The sequence below is a fragment of the Nymphaea colorata genome, chromosome 3 (genome assembly GCF_008831285.2).
Source record: "Nymphaea colorata isolate Beijing-Zhang1983 chromosome 3, ASM883128v2, whole genome shotgun sequence".
Taxonomy (NCBI): Eukaryota; Viridiplantae; Streptophyta; class Magnoliopsida; order Nymphaeales; family Nymphaeaceae; genus Nymphaea; species Nymphaea colorata.
In genome coordinates this window covers 8,940,819-8,946,755 of record NC_045140.1, presented here as the reverse complement: position 1 = coordinate 8,946,755, position 5,937 = coordinate 8,940,819, and the positions used below count along the sequence as shown (strand labels likewise).

The 5,937-nt window shown below is 36.9% G+C and overlaps 1 non-coding gene across 1 annotated transcript; it reads left to right on the top strand.

Moving 5' to 3' along the window:
* The first annotated feature begins 1,569 nt into the window (after nt 1-1,569).
* TRNAV-CAC (transfer RNA valine (anticodon CAC)) lies at nt 1,570-1,643 on the top strand. Its single transcript has one exon. It is a non-coding gene; the product is annotated as a tRNA-Val (tRNA).
* The last annotated feature ends 4,294 nt before the right edge of the window (nt 1,644-5,937 follow it).

The window sequence follows — 5,937 nt, the reverse complement described above, 5'->3', positions numbered from 1 at the left end:
AGCCATTTTCCTCTAAAGACAGATTGATTTGCTCTAGGGTAGAAGAAATGGCTCGGTGAAGAATGGGTTCAAAATGGGCAATTTATAGGGAGAGGGAGGCCGCATAGGTGAAGCCACAAAAAGGGTAAAACTCAACGTGTCAGCGAAGAAGCAGCTTCCTCTGAATCATTTTAACAAAAAATCAGAAAAAGTAAAAAGTTGAGGCGTTTCAATTGCCACTAGCACACCACTTTCTGAAAAGCAAAGCTTTCAATAAATTAGGGTTTGGCTTTGGGGGAAGAAGCCATATTGCGTACAAATATTGGCATATTGTTAATGTATATTTCAAATAATAGCATTGTTGTTGTGGAATAATGCTCTAAAGAATAGATGGTGGTAGAAGAAAATTCAAGATAATTTAAGAAGAAATTTTGTATATCTTTTGATTTTTGATTTTTTTCTTTTATTTGACATCAAGTGTTGTGCAAAATTAGAAATCCAATAGAAACATAGATTAAGATATTGGTATTTGGAAAACAAAGATCAATGAAATCAGCTGAAGTTGGCATTTCTAAAATAAAAAGTTTTATTGAACAAATTTTCAAAATGACTATTATTATTTATTGATAAAAGGTAAACTCAAAGCACTTAACTACTGTCAGGAGCTATGCCCCTACTGAGCTTTGAGAATTTTACCACTTACTGTTTTAAAATTTTTAGTTTCGGCCCTGTAAGCTTTAAACTAAAATTTTTGAAAATTATATATAATGGCCCCCCTTCAAGAAAAGCTTAGTAACTCCGCTATTTAGAGGCTAAGTCCAAATCACAAAATTTTGCAACCTGAATTTCTCAAAGGTGCTTTGGTAATGTATGAAAGATGGGACTTCTCCGCCTTTTTTTAATTTTCAAAACAAAAGGCGCATGTACTTCAAGGGTTCTTTGAATATGATCTTTGATATTTGAAACAAGAGAAAATCAATGCCTTCATGGACATAGCATTGCTCGTTGGGTTGACAGGCACTTTAATAGTGTGCCATTAGTGCAAAATCGTGGGTGTTACTCTTCTTGACTGTATAAGATGGCAGAGTGAACCATTAGTGAACAAGTGTACTAGAGATCCACTTAAGTTTCCACGCGGCCTTGGAATGTAGGGACATGTGGAACAAGGGAAGGTTTTCGTCCTTCTGAAAAAAACAAGCATACAGTGTTTCATGTTTATTAAAAGAAAAAGTCTACAAAATTATTTTTAAAATTGTCAGTTATAGTAAAAAATAAGATTTTATCTTCCAAAAAATGAGCTACGCTTAATATTGTGAATTCACGCGCCCAAGTTGCTGCACCGGTTAAAGGTTATGAAAATCATATGCTAACTAGTTTATAAAATCATATAAACTCATTATTTTTTGTTATGGTTGATGATGGTGCACTAATATTGTTAGAGGCTAATACAAATGAATGAACTTGATATTTCTGCAAGGGTATTTAAGTCTTTTTCTATCACTAACACCCCGTAACTTAAATAATCAGGAAGCTAGTGTTGATTTTAGAGGCAAGACAAAGAAAAAAAACCTAGAAAACAACAGCGAGCTTGTCTGGGTGGTGTAGTTGGTTATCACGCTAGTCTCACACACTAGAGGTCCCTGGTTTGAACCCGGGCTCAGACACGTTTCAGTCTAACTCTTGTTTCTTTATCATTCTTTCTTTTCCTTTTTTCTCGGGCACTTTTCCTTTTCCTTTCTTTGTACTCGCCATTAATTAGCTGCGTAACCGAGTTCAATCAAGTAGGGTATATGGCCTTAGTGCAGCAGAAATTATAATATTACATTATTATTGCGGATTCTACATGAATATCATGACGCTAATCTCAATCCAATTACCACCAGATCTAATACTAATTATTTCAAATTAAACATAACGAATTGATATTTGATCAGACAGTGGAACTGAATCTGAACCTTTAGATCAATTTTAAGTTTAATTGGTGATGTTGGGCTGTTATATTACATTTAACAATTGATTATTGTAACTTCCAGATATGTTTCAACATATACATTATGAATAATCTCAGTGGTGATCTTCCATTGTGAAAACCAATTTATGTCAGGACAAGATGGATGGGGAATGGCCTTGGGAGTAAAGAACGAGCAACAAAGTCTCTTAGGAAGCGGGGCTTTTTCCTTTTTCCCCAAGTAAATACAAAAAAAAAAATACTTGTTTTGGCGATTTTTCAGTAGTAACGCATACTAAGTAAACTATCCGCATCAATTCCAAATCAAAAATTTTTAAAAATGGAAAAATTTTGGTCAATTGAGTGTAAAATCTGGATACCATATAACTTAATCCTGTAAACTGTAAATATTACCATCATTAATGTTATTTTTTTTTTACCCATACACAATCTGTATTGCCCTATTTTTTTATTCTTATACTAAAACATTAATTTAAAAAAATATTTAAAATATCAAATCTGAAAAGAGAATATATGCGCTGCTTCTTTTCCTTTGCAATGGGAACAATACAAGGACTAGTAGCCAATGAATAATGATTCAATAACAACTACGTTACGTTAGCTGAGTGAAAGGATTACAACCCATCATTTAGAAAAGACCTAAAGTGGCATCTCTTCCTTGTTTTACTGTAGCCCTCAGGTCTAGGGCTACATTGGTAGTTGGTAAGGAGACGGTGTACCCTCATCTTGGCACTCATTGTCTTGAGTTGCGTGGGGACTGTGGTGGAAAACGCCATACTAGTTAACTAAAGTGTTGTCGATCCTACTTCTCACAGTCCAGTGGAGGAGCACTCATGGAAATCGAACCAACAACACTAGTTCTATATTCACTAGTACTGGAAATTCTTTTCTCTGTTTGAAACATAACAATCAAATTATTATTGGGCTTCTTTTACCTTCTCCAATATCACACTCTCTACGTCTCTCGATTTTTAAAATGTTTTCCCTCTTTCTCTCTCAATTGTTGATTGCATTTTTTTTCCTCTTCATGATCATTGGGCAAGAGAGAAGAAAACTAGATTTACATCATGTAATGACCACATTACTGGAAAAACTAAAAGATTTTTATGAGACAAAATCTGTGGTTGGTCATGCAAAGGTAGGTGCATGTTTATTGAAATTAAAAAAATCCATAGCTCTCTTTTGTTTGACAGATTCACATAGACAAAACTTAATGATTCCACATCTCTCATTTGTTAAACCATTTCATATTGATGGAGATAATGAGTGCACAAGTCCCTTTTGGTTAATCTTTTTTTTTTTTCGTATGAATAGATACCAATAGTTCGAGTGACAAAGCTACTTGTTGGCTGGTGTGGGCCATTGCCTACACCAGCTCATCAAAAATCTTATTACTATATCGTAAGATCATATTACTATGACTCAAAAAATTATATACGGTGCCCACACCTACCTTATATTATAAACTGGTGTGCCTTTGAACTAAAAAATCCTAGCTCTACCACTGAATAGATTCAATCATCCACACCACTCTGTCTTAGCTCTACCACTGAATAGATTCAATCATCCACACCACTCTGTCTTGTTTGACCATTTAATACACATGCACTTTTGACAGCTTTGCTACCTGTTGTTTGTCGCATTTTACCTGCAGTGGTAAAATCGAATCCATAAGTACTCTTCATTTTTTTTTTCTTTTCTTTTTAGACTTTTTAGTAAAAATTAACAGTTTCTTGAAAATGACCCTGCCTTGTGGTTATACCATAATGTATCTTCCACGTACTTTTTCCTTCTTTTTTTCATTAATGTGTATGGTAAGCACCCCCCACGTGTTGACTAACCTTTCCCTCCCGCTCCATTTTAATATGGTGATTTATATAATTAAAATATTACAAAATGGGTGTCTTAACATTTGAAGAAGAATAAATTACAACTCAACTTTTAAAAATTAAGAAATATACACCAACTTTTAATAAAAATTCTCAAAAACCACTTATGACTAGAAATATCAAAATATTCTTTACAATCCACGTTGAAACAAACAGTCTTACATTATATGGTTTGAAGTAGGCCTGGGCATCGGGCCGGGTCGGGTAAAGGCCGGCCCGTCTGGCCGCTCAGACCGGCCGGGTCGCCCTCCTGGCCCCTTTCCCCGAGGAGATGGAGGAGGAGGGGGAGGGAGACGGACCCTTTCCCCGAGGAGACGGAGGAGGAGGGGGAGAGGGAGACGAAGGAGGAGGGAGAGGGGGAGCGGGAGCGGGAGCAGATCAGCAGAGAGGTAGATGGAGAGGAGAAGCGGAGAGGGAGGGGAGAGGGGGGCGGGAGCAGAGAGGGAGAGGGAGAGAGGGAGAGGGGGAACGGGAGCTGACTGCAGAGAGGGAGAGGGAGAGCGGGAGCAGAGAGGGAGAGAGAGAGAGGGAGAGGGAGAGCGGGAGCAGAGAGGGAGAGGGAGAGGGGGAGGGGGTGTGGAGAGGGAGAGGGAGAGGGATAGTGGAGAGGGAGAACGGGAGTCGGGCCGGGCCGGGCCGCCGCCTGGCCGATCTATCGGGCCTGGGTCCGGCCCGGGCCAGGTTTTTCCCAGCCCGGACCCAGGTCCGATCGGGGGGCCGGTTGCCCAGGCTTTGTTTGAAGGTAAAACATGTAGGGTTTTGTCAATTCTCTCAACATCAATATATATTGTTTTATTTTGTAAAGCGGAACTCAAAAAACAAAAAAACGCAAAAATACAACCAAAGAGTCGAGATGACAGTGGTAGCTAGTGTGTTAAAATCAACATAAATTAGCTGATTCAAATCAGTTTGATTGAAAACCAACAAAATTCATTTGATGGCCAATTCAAGAGTGCTATACACCAATTTGGGTATTTCTTAAAAAAATTTAAGGGTTTTCTTAGTTTAACTATCTTTTGTATTTTTCATTTATTTGTTCGAGAATAATATTTTTTAAATATTTATTTGTAGGAAATTGCATTTGATGTAAAGCCTCAAGGTCGAACCCATACCTCACCAAGGTTCTTATTTGCTTTAGGACCTGGATAGACCTACGATATGTTCTTCAACTTGAGTGTCATACTTGCCATCATTTGCGCCCAGATGAATAACGTACTAGATCGTGGTCATAAATTGCTTCTTGCCACCCTAATGTTAGCACCAATTTTTTCGAGGAATAATATTCACATAACTTCCAATGTACTTTCTTTGCAAGACAATATTCACGTAATTTCCAATAAGTTGAAACAAATTCTCTAACATAATTTTGATATGCTATGGTTAAAATTAAAAAGGATGAATTTTTTTAGATAGAAATATAAAGAATATGATTGTCACTCATATAAATTTGTGAGTTAAAGGGTTTTCTATAGCAGCGAAAGAGAAACATATGAAGTTCACAATTATGAGACCGGCCCCATAATGGTGAAAATTATGATTCGGATTTAGATCGGATATCCAACCGAGCAGCTTTAAATGTGTTGGATATGGTGAAAATTTTAACATTTAATGATGAAATTGAATGGGGTTTTGTTACCCAATCAGCATTAATATGGCCAATTAATTTTTTTTACATTCAACATATGTAGATACTTTTTGAAAGTCACTTCTTAATAATATCATAATGGGCTTTATAGGACCTACCATTTAAACAAGCAGTACTAGATTTCTTAGAACCTCGGATCTTAGATCTTAGGTAAGAATCTCAATGTTTTGGATTCAGATTAAATATCAAATCAAGCTGCTTTCAACAAATTCGATATGGCAAAAAATTTTAACATCCAGTTAACAAATAGGGTCGCCTTTAGCTTTCAAGATAATCAGATTTGGATTTAGATTTACTCCTACTTGTGGCCATAGGTGCTGTTGGACACACCCAGGCACTTAATTACTTCAAGTGGTTGCAGAAGAAAAGGCATGACTTCTTCTGTGACCATAAATGAAACAAAAAACCAAATGTGGGGGCATTTGGATGACACCCCAAAAGAATGTTTTGGAGGC